General features: G+C 36.1%; 1 protein-coding gene across 3 annotated transcripts in view; it reads right to left on the bottom strand.

Moving 5' to 3' along the window:
* SKAP2 (src kinase associated phosphoprotein 2) overlaps positions 1-24,633 on the bottom strand; it is a 180,623-nt gene that overhangs the window by 124,160 nt on the left and 31,830 nt on the right. The gene's annotated exons all lie outside the window — the stretch shown is intronic.

Genomic DNA, 24,633 nt, shown 5'->3' with positions numbered 1-24,633 from the left:
CTGAAATCACTCAAAACTAGCCAATCCTAAGCCTGCTTAGGAGGTGCAGTCATCCAGAGACTCAACTGTGCTAGAACATCCAAGATGGCTTTATCACATGCCAAACAGTTGATGTGGACTATAGGCTAGGAACTCATCAAGTGTTATCAACCAGAGCACATGCACATGGTCTTTTCATATGGCCTGGCCTTCTCACAGTATAACAGCTGGGTTCCAAGACAAAGCATCGCAAGAGTGAGCATTCTAAGAGGCTCAGAACAAAGCTGCAAGGCTTCTCATGACCTAAGCCTTAGAAGTCACACAGCATCACTTCCATCACACACTACTGGTCAGAAGCAAGTCACAGAGCCAGCCCACATTCAAGACGAAAATGTGAACACTAAGAGCTGTGTCTTACGGGTGTGGCCCCTTGAAAACTAGTTACCACAATAGATACAGAAATAAATACAGTGATGTGAAAAGATCTTTAAATATTCATATATATTATACATACACATATTTCCTAGCCCTCTCCACTATAAGAACTTAGAAGCAATGATTTACCAGTAACATGAGCACATTGAACACCTAGATCTTGGTATCTAAACACCATTCTCCACTAATATGAACCAAGACTTCTTAAAGAAAAGGCTAATTCCAGGACTTGGGTCTAAATGAGCCATGAACATCTTGTTATATGAAGTACTCAAATAATAATAATAATAATAATAATAATAATAATAATAACAGGAACATATTACATGGACACAAGAATCAACTTGAAAGGGTTCCCACTGGCCAGATCTGGGACAACCCAGCATCAAAATAATGACAGTAAAGGACAGTAACAGACTATAAACATATTGGCTAACATAAGAACCTGTAAATCTATAAGGATATAAATAAATACACTGAGAAGGGAAACTATTTTCTTAATGGAATGCCAACTCATAAACATACAATTAGAAAAGCATTAGTGGATCCTGAAACTAGCACGTGAAAACTCAATGAAGAATAGCTACTTAGATAGCTCTTAATTATTATTAATTATAATGGAAAGAACAGGAAGTTTAGAGTGAAGAGACATCAGCTTAGCCAAGTGACCACAGTTTCATATCACCAGTATTGGAACAAACAGGTATCATCTGCCTCTTGATACAAAGTACTGAAAAGAACAGAACATCAGATCTGTGGAAGTCCTCCCAAAAATGCACAGCCCAAATCTTATCATAAGGATGTATCAGGCAAACCCAGATCGAAGGGCATTCAATAAAATAATTGGCCTGTACTCTGTCAAGGTCAAGAAAGACAAAGGAATGCTGAGCAACTGTCTCAGAGTAAAAGATACCAAAGAGGCATGATAACTAAATGCAATCTGTGATCCTGGATGGGATCGTGAACTCAGAATTGAAAACAGCTACAGAGGATATTATTAGAATAAATAATAAAATTTGATTAAGGACTATGGATACATAATATAGTAATAATCAATGTGAAATTTCCTGATGGTAATCATGCACCAGTTATGTAAGAGAATGTTCTTTTCTCAACCAATACACACTTAACTAGTTAGGAGTAAAAGGGTACGATGTCGCTAACTTGCTTTCAGATAGTTCAGAACAAAAGAAAAAAAATACATGTGTATGGAGAGAGATAAACACCTGGTGAGTCTAAGAAGAGGGTATAAAGAAATTCCTTGTACTATTATTTTCTGTAAGTGTAAACTACATCAAAATTTAACAAGTCAAAAAATAATTAAAATAGGGGAGAAAAGAGTAACTTGACAGTGCAGAAAACTGACACTACCTCGAAGACGGACACCAACAGTGATATGTCATAGTGACAGCATATACCTTGATATGAATGACAAAAACAGCACTTTACTTCTGTGGTCTTCCTCCCAAAAATCCAGAACCCTAGTCTAATCATGAGGAAAATATCAGACAAATCCCAGTTGAGGGATATTCTATAAAAGAGATGACTCATACTCCTCAAAACTGGAAGGCCATTAAAAAGTCTGAGAAATTGTTCCAGCTAAGAGGAGCCTAAGGAGATATACTGACTCGTTGTAATGTGGTATCCTGGATAGGATCCTAGGGAAATCTGAATTAAGGATGGACTTTAGTGAGTAATAAGGCATCGAAAATAATTCAAATCGCTTTAAGATCAACAATAACCTTCTCCATGTCAAATGTAATCATTTTTTTTCTCCAGTTCTCACATCCAGTGACCGCTCTACTGCTTCTGTTATTCTCTAAATTTAAGCTGTCTCTTTCTTCTCCATGACATTCTGCCACACTAATTCCCCCTCAAACCACTCTCATCTCTATTGTGGCTTTTTTTTTTTCTTTCTCATTAAGGTCCCTTGTTCTTCTATTTCTATGTCTTTGATGAGTTCACAGTGTAACCTCAAATTTTACAGAGATGGCTACATCTCTGTAGATGGACATCTTGGATACACTACAAATGTCTGCACTAGCTTTCCTATGCTCTGATAATTCTACCCAACATCCCCATCACTGCCAAGAACTGTTTATCTTTTCAGAGTTGTGTCTCCAGCACTTATAATAGGAATTATTAGCAGAGTAGGTACTCCCTAAATATTTGTTGAATGAATAAATGCCAGAATCAATTTCCTCGTCATTAGACTTACAAATGGAGTTTTCTCTGATCCCTCCTTTTTCTGTGTCGGTTACTAGTACACTCAGCTTCCTCTGCCTTGTTCCTAAGATTTGACACTCTTGCCCTCCAAAATCGAAATGCAAAACCAGGTCTTTTACATCTTGGTTCTTATTTCAAGAGCCAGTGGTGACCAGATCACTTTCATGTTTTCCCACAACAGTCTACTTTTTTTTTTTTTCAGTTTTCTCAAGAAATAATGGGTAAACAGAACTGTATCAGTCTAAAGTGTACAGCATATTGACTTCACATACATACAATGTGAAATGACCACCACCATAAATTTAGTTAACATCCATCACCTCGTATGGTTACAACAACAATAATTTTTTTTTTTCCTTGTGAGAACTTTTAGGATCTACTCTCTTAGGAACTTGCAAATATACCATACAGCAGTGTTAATTACAGCCGTCATGATGTGTGTTATATCCCCAGTACTTATTTATCTTTTAACTGGAAGTTTGTACCTTTGACCATCTTCATCCAATTTCTCCACCATCTACTGCCTGCCCTGATAACCACAAATCTGATCTCTTTTTCAATTAAGTTTGGTGGCGGTGGTGGTGGTGGTTGTTAATATTCCATATATAAGTGAGATCATACAGTATTTGTCTTTCTTTGTCTAACTTATTTCACTTAGCATATGCCCTTGAGGTCCATAGATGTTGCAACTGGCAGGATTTCTTTCTTTCTTATGGTTGAATAGTATTCCAGCGTGTGTGTGTATATAAATCACATTTTCTTCATGCACTCATCTGTCAATGGGCACTTAGGTTGTTTCCATGCCTTGACTACTATAAACAATGTTCTGATAAACATGGAGATGCAGGTATCTTTTCGACATAGTGGTTTCATTTCCTGGATAAATGTCCAGAAGTAGAATTATTGGATCATATGGAAGTTCTATTTTCAACTTTTTGTGGGACCTCCATACTGTTTTCCATAGTGCGACACCAATTTATATCCCCACCAACAGTGTACAAGAGTTCCCTTTGCTCTACATCCTTGACGACATTTGTTATCACTTGTCCTTTTAGACGATAGCCATTCTAACAGGCATGTGGTGATATCTCATTGTGGTTTTGATTTGCATTTCCCTAATGATCAGTGATCTTGAGCACTTTTTAATGTACCCGTTGATCATTAGAGTATCTTGGAAAAAATGTCTATTCAGGTCCTTTGCCCACTTTTAAATTGGACTGTTTGTTTTGGCTGAGTTGTAGGAGTTCTTTCTATATTTTGGATATTAATCCCTTTTCAGGTATACGATTTGCAAATATTTTCTCCCATTCCATAGGGTGTCTTTTCATTTGACTGATGGTTTCCCTTGTCGTGCAGAAGCGTTTTAGTTTGATGTAGTCCCACTTTTTTATTTTTTATTTTGTTGCTTGTGAACAGTCCACTTTTCATAAAAATACCAGACTATCTTCCCATACCACAATTTTTATTCCTCTCCTCTGCATGTAGGTCTAAACAGGTTCTGGAATTTGAAGCTATCCGTTGATGACTGGCTAATCCACATTGGTAGCACCTTATATCTCAAGATCCACTAAAATCCTTTATTAAGGTCCAACCATACTCCTGAATAATTAATTCCAAGCTTTTGCTCATGCTGTTGTATCTTCATACAAAATCTTCCAGTACCAGCACAGTGAATTTTTATATTTCTAAATCTTACAGTGCCTCCAAGTCCTGATTATGAATACTAACATTAAATTAGGCTTTCAAGATAAAAGGTCTTAGTTCTTGAGCTAAGTATATACAAATTCCATATTAGACCCAACAAAGAGCTTTTTTAAAAAAGTACTTATATAAATTTATTTGTCTTTTTACCTAAAAGTGGTATTGAAAAGAGAAACTGGTTAATTAACTTGTAGTTAAACAACATCCCACCAAGTATGTTATACTTTATATTATATCACCATTAGCTTTTGTTCTAGTTTTTAATGTATATGACCATAAGCAGGGACTTTGTCTTCCTTTGTGTTTCCCTAACAGGATAATTATAAATTCTTATTAGCGTCCTTATCTATTTTGGGAGCATTTTCCACAAAGTATTCCCATATTGTAGGTTTCTTTGTATTTATCTTAATTTATCTCAAAATTTTGTTACCTAAAAATTATATTATAAAATAATAAAGTGTCTATTATAAAAGCACGATTTTATATACCAGTTACATAATACACTACCTTTGTTAAAACATTATTTCTATAAAAGTCATTCATTAGAAGGCAGATGTTAGACATCAGAAGAAAAGATTTAGTTACTAAAGTAACAAAAGAACATCCTTATAAAGTGATCTCACTATAAAGCAGTCCCATGGTACAGAACCCTAAAGATGCATGATAGCACTTTACTATTTTTGAAGAAGGAATTATAATGTCATTTTGGAAAAATAATTCAACCCACAATTAAGTGTTTATTGCCTTAGCCATTTTGGTATATTTTATTTTATTTTTTACCTTTTTAAAATGTTTATTTTACTTATTTTGAGAGAGAGAAAGGAGGCAGGGGAGGGGCAGAGAAAGAGGGAGAGAGAGAATCCCAAGCAGGTTCCTCGCTGTCAGTGCAGAGCCTGACACAGGGCTCCATCTCATGAACTAGGAGATCATGACCTGAGCCACAATCAAGAGTCAGAGGCTTAACTAACTGAGCCACCCAGGCACCCCGCCCCCCCCCCCCCCCAGTTTTGGTATATTTTATACTGACCAGTTTCTCCCAGTGCATCAAATACCATGAGGCTTCCATTACCTACTCCCCAGGTATTTTGCACTTTTGATATACAAACTCATTTCACTATTAACCCAAGCAAAATTATATTAAGAAATCTTCCAGGGAGAAAAGAAAAATCATTTAATTCAAAAACACATACTACAAGTTTCAGAGTAGTCCACTGTAACTGCCACTAATTCCCTTCTTTTTTTTTTTTTTAATGTTTATTTACTTTTGAGACAGAGAGAGACAGAGGATGAACGGGGGAGGGTCAGAGAGAGAGAGAGAGAGACACAGAATCTGAAACAGGCTCCAGGCTCTGAGCTGTCAGCACAGAGCCCGACGCGGGGCTCGAACTCACGAGCCGTGAGATCATGACCTGAGCCAAAGTCGGACGCTTAACCGACTGAGCCACCCAGGCGCCCCACTAATTCCCTTCTTTAAGGAAAATAATAATTAGGTGATTATACTTTAAAATGAAATTTATTTTACTAATATCTATGTTGGCCAATATGTTTTCATACCTATCCTTGTAAAAGGAGTCCATCGGGGGTGCCTGGGTGGCTCAGTAGGTTAAGTGTCCAACTTTAGCTCAGGTCATGATCTCTCAGCTCATGGGTTTGAGCCCCACGTGAGGCTCTGTGCTGACAGCTCAGACCCTGGAGCCTGCTTCGGATTCTGTGCCTCCCTCTCTCTCTGCTCCTCCCCTGCTCGCACTCTCTCTCTCTCTCCCTCTCTCAAAAATAAACATTAAAAAAAAATTTTTTTAATAAAAGAAGTCCATCAAAAAAACCTCAACATAGAAATCCTATCATCTGCATAGGGGCACTTGTACCCCAATGTTTATAGCAGCACTCTCAACAATAGCCAAATTATGGAAAGAGCCTAAATGTCCATCAAATGATGAATGGATAAAGAAACTGTGGTTTATATACACAATGGAGTACTACGTGGCAATGAGAAAGAACGAAATATGGCCCTTTGTAGCAACGTGGATGGAACTGGAGAGTGTGATGCTAAGTGAAATAAACCATACAGAGAAAGACAGATACCATATGGTTTCACTCTTATGTGGATCCTGAGAAACTTAACAGAAACCCATGGGGGAGGGGAAGGAAAAAAAAAAAAAAAGAGGTTAGAGTGGGAGAGAGCCAAAGCATAAGAGACTCTTAAAAACTGAGAACAAACTGAGGGCTGATGAGGGGTGGGAGGGAGGGGAGGGTGGGTGATGGGTATTGAGGAGGGCACCTTTTGGGATGAGCACTGGGTGTTGTATGGAAATCAATTTGACAATAAATTTCATATATTGAAAAAAATAAAATAAAATAAAATAAAAAAAAAAGAAATCCTATCATCTTGGAATTCTCTCACATAACTAGAAAAAAAAGATTCACTTTTTAAAATGCAGATGAAGGAAAGGCCACTTAAATGATTCAAATTTTGCACTAGCTAATACGAACAGATTCTTTAAAGAAAACATAGATGTGGTATGAGGACATCATGTGTCACTAACTAGAGTCAGAGGCTGAAGTCTGGGCCCTGGTGTTTGGAAGGCAGTTTACAGTGTACTAGGAACACAGACACTGCACTCAGAGAGATTCTGGTTCAAATCCTGGCTTTTCTAGTTCCTAGCAGTGTGATCATCCTAAATTTCACTTTATCAGCAAAGTGGGTATAACACTTCCTATATAAGGATATTATGAGGATTCAAAATAGCACATGGGAAATACCCAGCACAGTGCCTGGTACATCAAAGTCTAATAAATGGTGGTGGTGGTGATGCCATTATGAATTTGATATGTGACCTTGAGAAGCCAACTAACCATTCACTGTAAGTCACAAATGTTCACCTGTAAGATGACGAAATAGCATGCTAAGTGACGTTCCAAGTCCCTTCTAGCAATAAAAAGACTATAATTCCCATGGTTAGAAATCAAGAAACATGAATTCAACTTCTTTGAACCAACTGGAAGTTAGATGCACCATTCAATTAGGACAATAATCTTGTACTGTAAAGTACTTTCAGATTCACAAAGAAAATCTGTATACGTTATCTCATTTGATCTGCAAACCCCATGCAAACAGATATTATTATCCTTATGCTAATCTAACTAGAAAGTGAACTTTAAAGAAGCCAAGTGGTTTGGCCAGGTCACAAAGCTAGTATCAGAGATTTCATCTCCACTCGTCAGTATCCAAAGCACGTGTTCCTCCACACTACAAACCTGCAGGACAGGTATTAGTGCCCTACAAAAGAAAAATCCTAGGCTTTGGGAGAAAAAAAAAAACTGATCTAGATTTCTACCTCCGTTCCACCATAACTTGTTGTGTGGCTTTAGACAAATCACCAAATCTTTCTGGATCATACCTTCTTCAACAATAAAACAATAATTCACCATGTATGCCATTAAAATTTATACTGATTTAAAATTTATACGGATATATTTCTCTAGAGATTTTACCTTAAATATCTAAGGAAGCTACCTGTGTACTGAAATTTGTCTTTTTTTAAGTGTTTTTACCCAAATGTAGTTGACATACAATGTTACATTCATTTCAGGTATACAACAGTGATTAAACTTCTCCATACATGATGGTATGCTCACCGCAAGTGTAGCTATTACCTGTCACCATACACTGCTATTATAATATCATTGACCATATTCCCTATGCTGTGCCTTTTTCCCACAACTTATTCATTCCTTACCCGAGAGCCTTTATCTCCCACTCCCCTTTACCCATTTTGTCCAACCCCCAACCTCGGACAAACTTTAGCTTGTTCTCCGTATTTACAGGATGATTCTGCTTTGTGTTTGTTTATTTATTCATTTGTTTTGTTAGATTCCACATATGAGTGAAATCACATGGTTTTGTCTTTCTCAGTCTTACATTTCACTTATTAGCATAATAGCCTCTACACCCACCCACGTTATGCAAATGGCAAGGTCTCATCCTTGTTTGTGGCTGCATAATATTCCATTGTGCGTGCGTGTGTGTGTGTGTGTGTGTGTGTGTGTGTGTGTATAAACACACTCACATACCACATCTTCCTTATCCATTCATCTGACAATGGGCACGTAGGCTGCTTACATATCTTGGGGAAAGACAGTCTCTGCAATAAATGGTCCTGGGAAAACTGGACAGCTACATGCAAAAGAATGAAACTGGACCACTTTCTAACACCATACACAACAATAAACTCAAAATGGATGTGAAACCTGAAACCATAAAAATCGTAGAAGAGAACGTAGACGGTAATTTCTCTGACATCAGCCACAGCAACATTTTTCTAGGTATGTCTCTTAAGGCAAGAAAAACAAAAGTAAAAATAAACTATTGGGACTACAACAAAATAAAAAACTTTTGCACAGTGAAGGAAACCTACCAACAAAACAAAAAGGCAACCTACTTAATGGGAGAAGACATCTGCAAATGATATATTCAATAAAGGGTTCATATCCAAAATAGCCAAAGAACTTACACAATTCAACACCAATAAATAAATAAATAAATAAATAAATAAATAAATAATCCAATTAAAAAATGGACAGACGACCTGAATAGACATTCTTCCAAAGGAGACACACAAATGGCCAACAAACACATCAAAAAATGCTCAACATCACTATACACTGAAATCTCTGATGAACATTTAATAAAATGCATCACCTCCCTCAACTCCACCAACCCTGCTCCTTTTCTATTCCTACATCCTCCTTACCTAGAGGAAGAGAATTAGAAACCTCTATTCATCCCTGTTTCTCTTCTTTCTCAACAAATGGACCTACGTGTAAAACCTGAAGTCCAAAAGGACGTCATTCCATACGTTACTTTGTACTTATAGTCACAATGGAAAGTGGAGGGCAGAACATAGTTAATAATAAAAAAGATCCCCCTATCTGCAGATGACATTTGTTATAAAGTTCCACTAAGAAAACTGTTTTTTACCATGTACCCCAAAATAAGAAATCGTTAATGGGGGGAAGGACATTTAACAGTAAGTGCCACCTAATGATATAGACTAATAAATACAAGTAATTTTAATGTAGTAGATTAGAATTTTTAAAATGCCATTTCTACAACTATTTGCAAGAGACTTTGGTAATTTAAAGAACATTTTCCTTAATATATCAAATTCCCATAATTTACCTTGTAAATAAAATGTTCGTAAAAGCTATAATCTTAATTTCTCTAACATCAAACTCACATCCTAACTTTGGCAATTGACTTGCAGGCATGCTAATTTTTAAACAATTCAAAACCATTCTTAAAAGTATCTTCCATTTCCTCCTGGAGGTCCAATTTGTTTTTAAAGGAATTGTTTCAAACATGTTAACTGAAATTGCAAAGGGACAGCTGCTTGATAGGACGGGGCATATTACTGCCTTGCAATAGCTAATCACTCAGCCTCACTCCCTTCCCCTTTTTTGGGCTCTAGGTTGTCACTAAAGTGGCTATTTATTAGAAAGTAAATACAGTGATGGCCATATTATGCATACTGATATGCCCTAAGGTCCTTTTATTGGGAACTGAGAGTATTTGCACATATACACTTTATGTCTGTGTTAATGTCTGCACTTGCCTTAACTTTCCCTAAATCCCAAAACACATTTCAAGATTTGTTAACTGGAAAATTCACACCAATGCACTTTCTGTTGTTCATTTTAAACTATGGAAACTCTCGTATCTGTCATGAAGCTTATGAGACAAAAACAGAAAAAAAAAACCATCCCTTAAGTTGGAAAAGTCATATGTTCTACATATAACATCAGAGAAGAATATAAAAATCTAAACTTGCATTAATCTTATACGTGTGATGTCATTTTACCAAGAATTATGTCAACAATTTATACAAAATAACGGATTTAAATTATATATATCAAAATATATAGGCTCAAATGGTTTTTACACTATTCCTCTCAGGTATAGTAGTATTTTTTTAATTATCAAAAAATAATGCAAGAGTAAAATTAACATCATACTCCTACCACTTTTTATACCATCTTCCTTAAAATCTTGAAACTCAAGTCCTAACCATACAGTTTGAATAGGAAAAGCCATAAAACCATGGGGAAAAAAAACAAAAACAAAAAAAAAAAAACCTGGTTTTTTTCTGGTCCTGGCTTCCCAGGATCATAAAACTCAGACTGTCCTTCCCAAATTTATCTTTTCTCACTAGTTTCTTAACTGCCGGGTTATAAATACCTTTGTCTTCTATTAAAGACACATGTTCTTCTGCAGATTCATTTCCATAGAAATATGTTCCAAATTCTATACCCACACTGTACTAGAACTTAAAATTTGACTTCCAATCTTATATAAAGACTGGTTCCTAAATTTGACAAAGCCGTATAACAACTCCACTAACGTTGTCTTTTCAATATTATTAGTTAAATTTTCTCTAGCATTAATTATAGTGAGAAGATACAAACACCCAGAGTAGGAATATATGTACAAACATACACTGGGGTCAGAATTGATTTCCTATCATTGAACCTGCTGGGCAAGAAGTAACAGTATGCAATTGCATTCATGCTGTGCGAACCTTCTTGCTGATATGCATATTAAAATTCTAACCGTTGGGGTTTCCCATGCCTATTTACACTATACATATATTTATTCTATACTTTTTCAAAAAATGTTATGTGCGGGTGAAAATTTTCAACGCCAACAACAACAACAAAAATGGTTATAAGCTTGCCTTGTATTGGAACCTCTTTTGTCTATCAATCAACAATAAAGTATTATTCTACCATCACAAAAGGAAAACCTTTGGAGGCAGTAGAGCACTATGGGTTGTGCAAATGTGCAGTTGCTAAGAAGCAAATATGCCTCTCTTCTAATCAAATAGCCCAGCTCAGCAATGCCGCTGGCTTGGGGCAAGAAGCAAATTCCACCAGCCACAAACTTAGAAACAGTCTTGAATTATTTGTTGCTGACCGCTGGCTGAACCCTTCCTGATGAACACCATCACCATTAGCCACTACTCAGTGTATTCCATCAACCAATGGCAATAGCAGCATGCTACAGCTCAGGCTACAAGAAATTGATCAAACAGGGTAATGAGACTATTTCTTCACGGAGGTTATTTTAAATGAATATAAATATTTTCTTTCTACATAATTTGCCACAGAAAGGTCACTGAACTCTCTGTGATTCCAAAGAAAAATGCTCTACTGTCCCCTTTACATATTTGAGTTAAGATAAAGACAACAAACAATTCAGGGCATTTTTTGATATTAGGGCAAATTCTAATGAGCTGGCATTTCAGACAACAGATTAGCTGCAATATTTTAGCTTCACATTAAGTTATAGCCAAGAACGGATCAAAGAATGCTATTCTATAAAGATAAAACTAATCATGATTTACCAATTAAAAACATTTGTAAGAGTACATTTCTGTTTAAAGAAAGCACAATTAATCTCTAATGTAGGTGACTGTGAAAACATGAATCATATGTGTGCCTTCTTAGCTGAAGTTATTAAAATTTGATATAATTGTTGTAAATTATTTAGTGAAGAATTCATTTTTCTATAGCCCACCTCCTCCTGCTAGACAGTACAATAAAATGCATGTTAACTATACCAGTTAGCACATGAATCATTTCACTGACAACTGACTTAGCTCTTCTTACAAAGTGACATTTAGTGCTCCTTTTCTCTATATACTTAAACCAAAACAATTAAACAACCGGCTTTAACATCACAACATGACTAAACTGCAGCAAGTTAGCTGTATATTTTATCTAACATAAAATAAAAATGTTCTCCAGAGTCCAGTTTTCAGTAGGTGTTTAGTATGGTTTTAGTTTTTCAGTTTTTAGTAGGTTTCTATTTTACTAGTGGTAGTAAAATAATCCAAACCAACTCACTGTGTAAGAACTTCAAGCATCTACATACCAACAACAGTAAGTACATGAAACACATGTGTCTAACATAGGAATATCCTGTCATCATTTTAACCAATGTAGATTAATAACATCTAATTTAAACTCAGGAGAAACACTTTTATATGAATGAGCGCTTCTAAAAACTTTCTAGAAGATACATCTTGTTTCAAAAATGAATGTAATCTAATATGATAAATACTAGTCAAAATGAACTACTTTGTATGCAGCTTCTTTTAAGAATTTCAGCAATAATTTTTTGTTCATGATCTTTAGAAACAAATAGGGCAAATCAAGTAATTATTTGCCTTCAACAAAAATGTGTAGTTTATATGTAATATGAAAAAACTGCTTAAGTGTATAGAAATGTGTGCTTGGGCAATTTTTTTTTTAATTACTGAAACTCGGATGTGCTTTTTCATAAACAGTCCTTTCAATTATCTGTGGGTGTTACTAGGCATGCCAATAAAACTATCTCATCTACAAAATAAAACACAAGGTATACACAAATGGCCATTTTTTTTAAATGGGACAAAGTAGTCAGAAGCTTATCTTTGCCACTGATAGGGATTTCTAAATGTTCACTATTGGGAAATGACAGCAGCCACAACAGGATTTTGAACACACAGTGAAATAATTTTTAAATAGAGATACAAGGCTCTGAAACAGAAAACCCCTACAATTAACTGTAAATTAATCTCTCTTGAAAGGGGGGGGGGGCTGCTAAAGAACTTGCTAGCACATAACAGGGAGGAGCATCTCAAGGTTGACACAGTATCTGTTTAGGTGCATTCTATTCTTCTCACCATAAAATTCTGCCATGCTCTCATGAGTGGCTAAAGAAGATTCTCTAAACAAAAATCAATAATTAGTTAAAAGAGAATTAGGATGACATAGCAAGAAGCATCCTATCAGCTGTCTAACAATATGACAAATTCAGCAGCAACCACAAAGAACCAATATGACTTCTGGTGCCAAGGAGCCAGATGCTACTGCTGGAAAAAATTAAGTCTACAGATTGGCAGCTCGACCCTGTGATTATTGCCCAAGGGAGAACAAAGTGGAAGAGGAGCGGGAGGTTCAGCATGATGGGGATAAATCAATTACCACCAACTCGCTACATCCTTCCTATCATACCCTAACAGCGGATTTTAAATACCATACCAGTGAATTGTTCAAGGTTTAAATAGGCCCACTATGAGTTGGGGATGATAAACTCATAGGTAGTGAAAGTCAAAGATAATCTCAGCCTTCCGCCATGGGCCCTCACAAAGGACATGGTGACCTGACACAACCACGTAAGAGCCACATACAAGAAGTCCTATGGTCTTTTAGTTGTGGCTTGGTTGTGAAAAAATAAAGCTATCTTTGTTGTTGTCGTTGTTTTCTTTTGCTTTTCATTCATTGATGGCACGTGTTAAAATTCTTTATCACGTTCCAAAAAGGGACTTATGGGTAGATAATGGTTACTATGATGGTCTCATGGCTGAACAACTGACTTAAATGTTTGATAAAACAGTATTTCATTTACTGTTCATTTACCTTTTTCCTAGCATGATTTGACTCGGAACATATCTTGCGATGTTACTGTTTCATTAGCATCTCACAGTATGTTCCCAGGCAAATCATGCTAGGAAAAAGGCACGTTGTGAATTTATATGATTATGAGAAATTTAATATGAGTTTTAGTTCTACTTTTGAAATGCAAGATAGTTATGCACTCAGCAGTAACTGATGAAGCTTATGCTAAGGGAGATTTTTTGGGCTTTTTTTATTACCACCTTTCCCTTCCTTGGCCTACTGGCACCTATAAATGTACATGGCTGTTTTGTATTACTCTAGCTTAAGTATAGGCCAAAAAATAAGATAAGAAAATTAAGAATATTAAGGTATTAAAAATTCAGAGTATTAATTGTTTAAATATTAGGAGTATATATTTTTATAATAGAAATATGTTTTGATTCACTTAATATATGAGCAATCACCTTGACAGATGGCTTTTGGATTTAGTCTCAAAAACCAATTAGCAACAGATTAATTAGATTTCATTAATAAATAAATTTGATAAGGCAAAAAAGTTTTTTGGTTAATTAGTTTGTGAATCTAAAAGCAAGGACTGAATTTACAAGGCTTCTAGAAAAGGATTAGTCAAATCAGTGGTACACACTAATTTGATCGATGTTCACTGAAACCTTTTCCAATACATTTTCTAGCATATTGCAGAAGGACAAGAAATGAATTGCTAACATGAGTTGTTCAATGCACTATCTGAATCCCTGTTGTGGGCACTGACAGCCACAGTGATGGAAAAATTAATCTCAGAGGATATGCTTTATCTAAACTATACCTAACTCACTTTTCCTTATCTAACTAAAATTGTGTATGTATACTTCAAATAGCTTGTTTGAAATGCTGTTATAAAACTTAAAATGGACATCAGCATTTCAACTTCTTAGGACACATTCCCTCACCATAATTTTGGAATAAATAGCTGTTCAACCTTCATATTTCTGGACTAAATAACAGACTAGCAATGTTTTTATGGTCTCAGAGGAATACAGCTAGTTTATAGAAGTGTCTGTATTCACAAACTGTATTAAAATATATTTTAATGTTAGATGAAAATCATATAGAACAGAGAATACTGGAGAGGGTTTAAAATAATGTCAACAAAGAAGAAATAGTTCCTGAGTGCAGACACTTTATAAAAGCTCAATGGGTAGTAAAACAGAGCAAGAAAAAATATATCAAGAAACAATTTTAACTAAAGGAGCTACTATTAAATAAATATTGTGCATAGAAAGAACAACACTAAGTTATATTTCATGTATTTCTACCATCCAAAGGGCAATTTTGCAGGTATCAGTATCAGAATTCTGGCTGACTAAACTTAAGACAACAATAGTAAGACTTTTTATTTAATCATGAAACATACAATTACATGATACAGGCTTATTTCTTTAGAAAAGAATCAAATATTTAAGAACCTGATTTTAAAAACAGGGAACGATTATCACAAAAAATAATTCTTCCTTTTACAAAATAGGATCCACTAAAATTTCTCTTAAAAGTTACCTCCAAGTATATTTGAAATGAACGTGATTTATAAAATGTTGTCTTAATATAAGTCTAGAGTCACTATGTATCTTGGTTTTTTGGTCATCAAGTATGCAAATATCCTACCAAAGAATGGAGCCATTTAGAGTTTCAAAATTATACACATTTTGATTGAATTGCTATCTGTCAAAATAATCCTGTTAATGGTTCTCAGGGTTAAGGTTCATTTTGATCAAATTCGTATGCTGTTGTTTCATTACTTCCCTATTATCTGACAGAGACAGGAAGCTAAATACAATTCACCCAAATAAAAAAGAAACAGATCACTGAAATTTAACACAGGGTGTGACATGTGTGAACCACCACATTAAGTGCCTGCCCCGTATTTACAGGAAAAAGTTGAATACTAAATCATAGAACAATCCTACAGCTATCAACCCATCTTTTAGTTATTCAACAATATGACAATATTAAATGATATATTGTCAAACACAATGTAAACTACCTAGGCTCAACCACAGGCTAATTCCAGATAATTCTGGAGTGTATACAAATACTGAATCGTTATATTTTACACTAGAAACTAATATAATGTTTTATGTCAATCATACTCCATTTTTTTAAAATTCCAGAGGAAAAAATATATTAAAACCAAGTTACCCATCCAATAACCTTGGTTATCTTGTGACTTTTAATAGCCAAGAGCTGACAATGGGCAAGTCCTATGTGACAGGTATGCATTTATCCTTACGACAATCCTAAGAGATACTACAAGTATCCCTATTTTTATCAATTACGAAACTAAGGCTTAGAAAGAACATAACTTTTCCAAGTCATAATGCTAAACCAGGACTGAACCCAGGTATATGTGACACCATAATCTGTGCACTTAACAACAATACAATTTGACCCTTGATATAATAAAGTACAAAATTTATCCTCTTTAAAGCCCTTCAAAATTCAGTTTTCAGTTCCTTGAAGTACAGCTGGTCTGCCCTGAATATTGCTTAATATTGTTTAAGCAGCCGAGACAAAATATAGTTAATAAACACAATGCCTGAATTACAAGAAAGAATATAACTAGACAATAAAAACAAACAGAAAAGAAAAGCCTAAGAACATACCAGGGTTCAAAGGAATGCCAAAGAAAATTATCAAGATAAAAACATATCTCCATATCTATATAATCATACCAAGGAATGAAAGTAATTAATGGCTTCTAAAATTCTATAAATTAGGATCACATATTTAGAAGCAGAAGCAAGTCTCCTGGTAAACCTGTGAGGTTTAGCTGGAGCAGATGTCTCTATTTGGAACCCCCTAATCTATCTTCTTCTACGATCTCTGGCAAGTCTTATCTTTCTCATGACACTCAACACGTTTAGGCAAATAAATCAATGATTCTCCCTATCTTTATCCCATATCTCAGACTCCCTCTGAAATATCTTTGACTGAATTTTTCAATCCTCCTTCAAGTTCAACAGACTTGATCTTTCTAATCCATTTTCCCATTTTCTTTATAGATGGTATCATTTCCTCGAGAAAAAAATCTAAGTGTCAACAGTTCACCTCAGGTCTACTCATGACGTCTACCTTTGGTTCTTCACTATGTTCCCTCTCGGTACTTCATTCCCTATCCCTTGTCTTCACCCTCAAGGTGACCACAAGCCTGCAGCCAGGTCCTTCCCAGGCCTCTGCTTCTCAGAAGTGCACCAATCCCTGTCTCTCTCCTCTGCTTCCAGTTTGCCTTCCACAAAAACTAAATTTTTGGGGCGCCTGGGTGGCGCAGTCGGTTAAGCGTCCGACTTCAGCCAGGTCACGATCTCGCGGTCCGTGAGTTCGAGCCCCGCGTCAGGCTCTGGGCTGATGGCTCGGAGCCTGGAGCCTGTTTCCGATTCTGTGTCTCCCTCTCTCTCTGCCCCTCCCCCGTTCATGCTCTGTCTCTCTCTGTCCCAAAAATAAATTTAAAAACGTTGAAAAAAAAATTAAAAAAAAAAAAAAAAAACTAAATTTTTACTTGTCTTATGGTATATTCCTCACAACCCTTATCTCTACTTGTTCAATCCACTATTGCTTTACCTTTGTTATTTTACCTTTGTTATTTACTATTTACCTTTGTTATTTTACCTTTGTTATTACTTTACCCATATTTACCTTTGTTAAATATGACAACTAATGAGCCAAAGTAGTAAATATAAGAGATAAGCCATTCATCTTTGTATTGGGATAAAACTAGAATTATCTTCCAAGGAAAATTTAGTCTGCCTGTGGTCTAAATCCTTTAGCCCACTTTCATGCACAGGTGTGGTCTTCTAGGCACATATCATTGACATTCCTCATCTTCTTAAGAGAACATCAATCCTGCCTCTAATTCTGCTGGCTAAAAAGATGTGACTATAAGTAACACAGAATAACAACACTCCAGGTAGTAGTCAAAGAATGTATTTTGGGGCACCTGGCCGGCTCGGTTGGTGGAGCATGTGACTCTTGATCCCAGGGTTATAGGTTCAAAACCACACTGGGTGTGCAGATTACCTAAATAAATAAAATCTTCAAAAAATATATTATATTGGACACACCTGAAGAATGTACAGCTTGGCTATTCTTCTAATTCAGGGGCCAAAAATTAAATCTCTCTAGTCACCAAAAAAGTATGTGAAAAAGACTAGAACTGGGAGGTAACAGTGTAGTACGGAATGCAAATTGGAAAGGTATGGCGCATCTGAGGGGAATAACAAACACAATTGAAGTCCAGGGTTGCCAGCTTATCCAATTTTTTCAGAAAAGGCAAAAATCTGAATTTTTCTAGGTTAGTGTAAATTTGCAAAAAAACTAAATACCAATTAGGTCAAACAAAATACATGCAGAGGCCCAATGTGGAACTTAAGACCTCTATTCTCCATGCTCTATATGCTTTCTTAATTTTAAACTAATTTACAGGGAGTTGTGTATCTAAATCAGGAATGACAAGCATTTTAAGTAAAGGATCAGACAGGAAATATTCTCGGCTTTGAGGAACATTTAGTCTTTGCCACAACTACTTATTGCCGCTGTTGTAGCGTAAAAACAGTCAGAGGCAATATATAAACAAATGGGTGTGGCTGTGTTTCAATAAAATATTATTTATGAAAATAGCAGCACGCCAGACTTGCCCCTCGAACTGCAGATGGCCAACCTCTGACCTAGACAGTTATTTTGGCTCCATGTAAAATGACTTGTCCTAAACCATGTTTCGGTATAATGCTATCTATGTACCTGTGTTGATGGATCTCTTAAGGAAGAATTCCAGAGTGTGACTGAATGCTTTATTGAAGGTTTTATCACATCACATGGCATTTTTTAAAGCCTCTTTGAAATTTCATAGGTTCTAGTGCTGGCTAGACCTCTACTACTCATAGGTACCTTATTTATATGAAAGATGGTATAAATCGTGTACTTAATCAGTCTTCCCTCTTTGCGCTGGTTAGTAGAAAGCTAAAGGCCAAGTAAGTGGGTGGCGTCTAGGAAAAGTCTCGAGTACACACAGTATCCATTTGAGATACAAACACTAATCCTAATTTTCCTGTAGTTTTCCTACCTACCCTTCTTCTCCCCATCCCTGATTTCCAAACTTGCTTTTTTTTAACCTTTGTGTAGTATATTTATCTTTGTTAACCGCCTCAATATTTTTGGTAAAACAATACAAATAGAAAAAAATAATAAAAATAAAAGGCAGGTTTATTAATGACAAATTAAATTCAAATAACCTAAAAATTAAATTTTTGTTTAGCTATTTATACAACTCTACCTTTTTATATGTATGCTAAGAAGTAGGTGATTATTTCATCTACTTAATTCCTTTATTTTGTAATATTTTATGTTTTTCATACTTGTAAGCCTTTAGATTTTAATATCTTCTTCATTTATTTAATCTTTTCTATACATATACTTTTTTTTTTAATGCATATTTGGTTTTGATAGAACGAGCAGGGGAGGGGCAGAGAGAGAGAGACACAGAATCTGAAGCAGGCTCCAGGCTCTGAGCTGTCAGCACAGAGCCCGACATGGGGCTCAAACTCACAAACCTTGAGATGATGACCTGAGCCAAAGTCGGACACTTAACTGACTGAGCTACCCAGGCACCCCAAATACACTCTTAAAAAGAGATAAAGTATAGGACAGCCAGGGGCACCTGGGTGGCTCAATCGGTTAAGTGTCCAACTTTGGCTCAGGTTATGATCTCACGGTTTGTGAGGTCGAGCCCCGCATTGGGCTCTCTGTTGTTAGCGCAGAGCCTGCTTCAGATCCTCTGTCTGCCTCTCTGCCCCTCCCCACTGGTTCTCTCTCTCAAAAAATAAATAAATAAATAAATAAATAAATAAATAAATAAATAATCAGGACAAGAATAGGACAGCCAAACAGCAAACAGGTTAAAAGCAAAAAAAAGGTGGGGCAGGGGAGGGATTGGTTAGATGGGTGATGGGCATTAAGGAGGGCACTTGTGATGAGCACTGAGTGCTGTACGTAAGTGATGAATCACTGAATTCTATTCCTGAAACCAATACTATACTATATGTTAACCAATTGGAATATAAATAAAAACTTTGAAGCATTTTTAAAAATAGAAAGAAAAAAAAAGCAAAAACCAAAAAAACTTCACTAAACAGGAAAATCAACCCTAAAGAAAGTTTGGAGATTAAAAAAAAGAAAAAGGTAACCAATCTGGACAGCCTTCTTAACATTTCCTTTTGCCTCCAGCACTTCTGTCTATAATTCAAAATTTAGCAAGCTAAATAATAATTTTAACCTACCACTTTAATTACATCACTCTCCTCTAACCAGCTACCTACTGTTGACTATGTATCTAATAATACTGTCCACCCCAGCCCTTCATGCTCCTACCTCCCCACACATGCATTTACAATGTTGAAGGTTAGTAATACTTTCATAATATCTTACCTTATAATACGTATCTGGCTTTGCCTGCCCTCAATTGCTTCTCTCTTTCAGTATAAGTTCCTCAATTTTCCTTTGGAGAATGACACCTCTCCCAATCTCTATGTAGTTTGGGTGGGACTGACCTCACCCCTAACCCCCAGCTCCTTTTTTGGGCATGTGACCCCATTCTGGCTAATTGTGGCACTACATCCCCCCCCCCATCAACCACTTCTCACCCCCAGCCCCCACCCCAGACCATAGTGATTATTTAGAATAACCATGACCCAAGCCAAGGACTTCTGCTACAACCAACTATTCAGAGATCTGTTTCCATTAGGGTTGCTAAGCTGACAGAAAATAACGGAGAAGCTGCCGGTGGCTGGTGGCCATTTTAAAGGAAGCAGGATGTGAGTGAGAATGCTTATTACAGTTTGAACACTCACCTGGATGCAGGTGGGCACAAAGCAAGGCCCCAACTCTTTCCTTCTCTCATAGATAAACCAATAAACTCCCCCTTCCTACTTCTTGCGTTAACCAGTTTGAGCTCGGTTGAGCTTCTGTCCCAGGCGTTAAGAGTTTGAATCAATACATCCCTTTATTAAGCTGTTTCACAGACCTGAAATGTCACTCCCTCCATGTTCCACAGATCAGAAGCCTTCTTACTCTCCCAGACCTGGCTGAAATGCCACCCCGACTAGCATGACTGTTTTCACTCCAATCGTAATTATCACCTTCTTTCTTCCTCTATATGTCTTGCAGCAGTGATTACACCAATCTGCCTTGAATTAGACTTGATATTTACATCTCTCTTTCCTCTACTAATCTGTAAGATCCTTGGGGGCAATGACAGGTCTTATTAATCATCTTATTCCCCCCAGTCTAACAGAACAAACAGTAAAATCTGTCGAATTCAACTTCTCTTGCATCTAGCCCTCTGCCTTAAACAGACAACTAACTTTGTTCCACTTTCTTCCTACTTATATTTTTCAAAAAATCAATTCTTTACCTCCTATAAGACACATTTTCTCTCAGCAAAGAAATCCTATTCTAAGCACATTAGAGGTTTATAGCATACATAGATCCCAGGACACAGATCCCAGGATACCAATAACCAAAACAAGTCCTTATTAATGAAAGAAATATATATGTATTTCTTTGTCCCCATGGTAAGAATTTTACTATTTTTTATATTAAAATATTATTTTTATTAACTTAAATTGGTGTTAAAGAAAGCGAGAGGCATGTCCAAAATAGTAAACCTTATAGCTGCTATTAAAAAGTGAGAGGCATGTCCAAAATAGTAAAGCTTATAGCTGCTATTAAAAAGTGAGAGGCTTTTAAAAACATTTAAACAAAATGACGCAAAAATACATCTCTGAGATGAAATTACTATTCTGACAGAGTCTTCAAGATAACACTATCTGTTTCTGCTTTTTAGGCATGGAAAAGCACTAGATGATATTCAAATCACATTAACCTTTTCTCTAGTTATTCCAAATGAAAAGCTTTGAGGCTGTGCCATTGGTTCATAACACCCAAACTTGGACACTGCTCTCAGGACTTTCACATGAAAAAATAAAATTAAATAGCTGATGATGACATTGGAACTTGAAAGTATATTTGACAAGATATATGGAATTAGAATTCCTAAAATTTCTCCATCATGAAAATGAATCTAATATTTAAATTAAACACGACTATGACTAAACAGATGAAGATACAGAGAAAGATATAGGGCTCCTGAAAAAACAACCAAAAATCAGAAGTAAAGAGTCCTAGACCAATGTAATTCATTCTCTCTCTGATTCTAGATCAATGATTCTAGCTGAGGGGAAGAGTTTTTCTTCCCAAAACATGATAAATTATATACACACATATATAGGTATATACATATAAAATATGAATTACCAGGAAATAATGTATATGTGTGTGTGTGTGTGTGTGTGTGTGTGTAGTGTAATATGAATTACTAGGAAAAAATAATGGCCATATATGTGGTTAATGCAGAATGTCAAAATACTATGAATATTTCTCAGTGCTTACTCTCAACTTCTGTACTTATGTTGTTGCAGACCAGTAACAAATAGATCAGAGACCCAGACCGGTCTGCAGACCACACATTAAGTAGCATTACTGAGATAATTCACATAGCTTCCTTGTGTCTCAGTTCCCTTAATCTGGCAAGACTGCTCAGTTTGGTGACTGACAAATGGAGTGGGGGGTGGGGGAAGGGGGATGAATCCTTACAAAGGAGAAGAAATGAATTCAAAGAAACAAATCAACTTTCTTTTTGAAAGTCAAAAAGAGCAATCATTTTTCTAGCAATGATACCAGCACTGCTTAGATCTCACCACTATAACTATACATGGAAAAGCCCAGAAAATCATCAAAAAGCCATAAAATGAACAAAATAATCTACTTTGACTACATGTTCCCTGAAATAATTTGTTAAAGTGAAACCGACATGAAAGATCCATTTGATTATACACTTATATATGGAATACAATAAGTATTTATGATTAGAAATGAGAGGAGTGATATCATATGTAACAACACAAAGCAAGGATTCTTTTTTTAAAGGATGCTAAAGGCTACAGAATTCAAGAGAGCACTGAGCTGAAAAGTCACAGCAAGAAAATTACTTTTTGCCATTTGCACAATTTTTAAAATATGCGCTAAGCAACAATAACATTATAGGTGAGCTAGAATATGTCCCTGTTCTAACTAGCACATTAATCTCATAACTCTTAGAGTAAAAGAGCTCAGTATTTTAAGAAATAACTTAGCCGTGAGTTAAGAACACCTTAAGAATCTGTAGTTAGGTAAAGACTTCTTAAATATGACACCAAAAGCACAGGCAACAGAAGAAAAAACAGACAAAACAGACTTCATCAAAATTTAAAACTTTTGTGCTTCAAAGGACACCATCAAGAAAGTGAAACTGACAACCCACAGAACTGGAGAAAATATTCACAAGTCATATATCTAATAAAAGACTGGTAGCTATAATATATAAAGAACTCTTAGAACTTAGTAAAAAGACAGCCTCATTGAGAAATGAGAAAAGGCTTTGAGTAGGCATTGTCTGAAGAAGATATAAAAATGGCCAATGAGTCCGTGAAAAGATGAGCAACATCATTAGTCATCATAGAAATGCAAATCAAAACCATCATGAGACATCACCTAATACCTACTAGGATGACTAAAAGAAAGACAGACAATAACAAGTGTTGAAGAGGTTGTGGAGAGATGGAAACCTTCTCACACTGCTGGTGGGAACACAAAATGGCATAGCACTTTGGTATACAGTTTGACAATATCACGAAAAGTGAAACTTAGAGTTAACATATGACACAGCAATTCCACTCTAAGAGAAATGAAAACATACTCATTCACATAAAAACCTATACACATATGTTCACAGCAGCATTGTTAATGAAAGCTAAAAAGAAGAAACAACTCAAAAGTCTATCAACTGATGAATGGACAAACAAAATATGGTGTGTCCATACAACTGAAGCATTATCAGTCTATAAAACAGAATGAAGTATTGACATATGCTACCATATGGATGAATTTCGAAGACATTACACTGAGTAAAAGAAGCCAGGCACAAAAGGCCACATATTTTGTGGTTCCATTTAAATAAAACGTCCCAATTAGGCAAAGCTATAAAGACAGAAAGTAGATTTGCGATTGCTTAGGCTCATGGGGTGTAAAAAGAGAGGGGGGGAAATGGGGAGTATCTGCTTAGAGAAATTGGCTTTCTTTTGTGCGAAAATAAAAATGTTCTAAAATTGATTGGTAGAGTGATGCTTCTTGCGCAACTCTGTGAATTTATTTAAAACCACTTAATTGTAGGGGTGCCTAGGTGGCTCAGTCGGTTGGGCATCCGACTTCAGCCCAGGTGAATTCGAGCCCCGTGTCAGGCTCTGTGCTGACAGCTCAGAGCCTGGGGCCTGCTTCAGATTCTGGGTCTCCCTCACTCTCTCCCCCTCCCTCACTCAGGCTCTGCCTCTCAAAAATAAACTTAAAAAAAAAATTTTTTTTTAACTGTTGAATTGTGGGGCGCCTGGGTGGCTCACTTGGTTGAACATCCAACTTCGGCTCAGGTCATGGTCTCACAGCTTCTGAGTTCGAGCCCCGCGTCGGACTCTGTGCTGACAGCTCAGAGCCTGGAGCCTGCTTCGGATTCTATGTCTCCCTCTCTCTCTGCCCTTCCCCTGCTCACACTCTATCTCTCTCCCCCTCAAAAATAAATAAACATTAAAAAAATTTTTTTTGTAAACTAACGAATTGTATACTTTAATGGGTAAATTCTATGGTTCCGTTAATTATACCCCAATAAGATTAATACTTTTTAATTTAAACTCAAGTTAGTTAACATACAGTGTAGTCTTG

This window comes from Neofelis nebulosa, chromosome 4 (genome assembly GCF_028018385.1).
Source record: "Neofelis nebulosa isolate mNeoNeb1 chromosome 4, mNeoNeb1.pri, whole genome shotgun sequence".
NCBI classification, from domain to species: Eukaryota; Metazoa; Chordata; class Mammalia; order Carnivora; family Felidae; genus Neofelis; species Neofelis nebulosa.
Note: the sequence above shows the minus strand (reverse complement) of the source record. Positions and strands in the feature narration are given on the sequence as shown.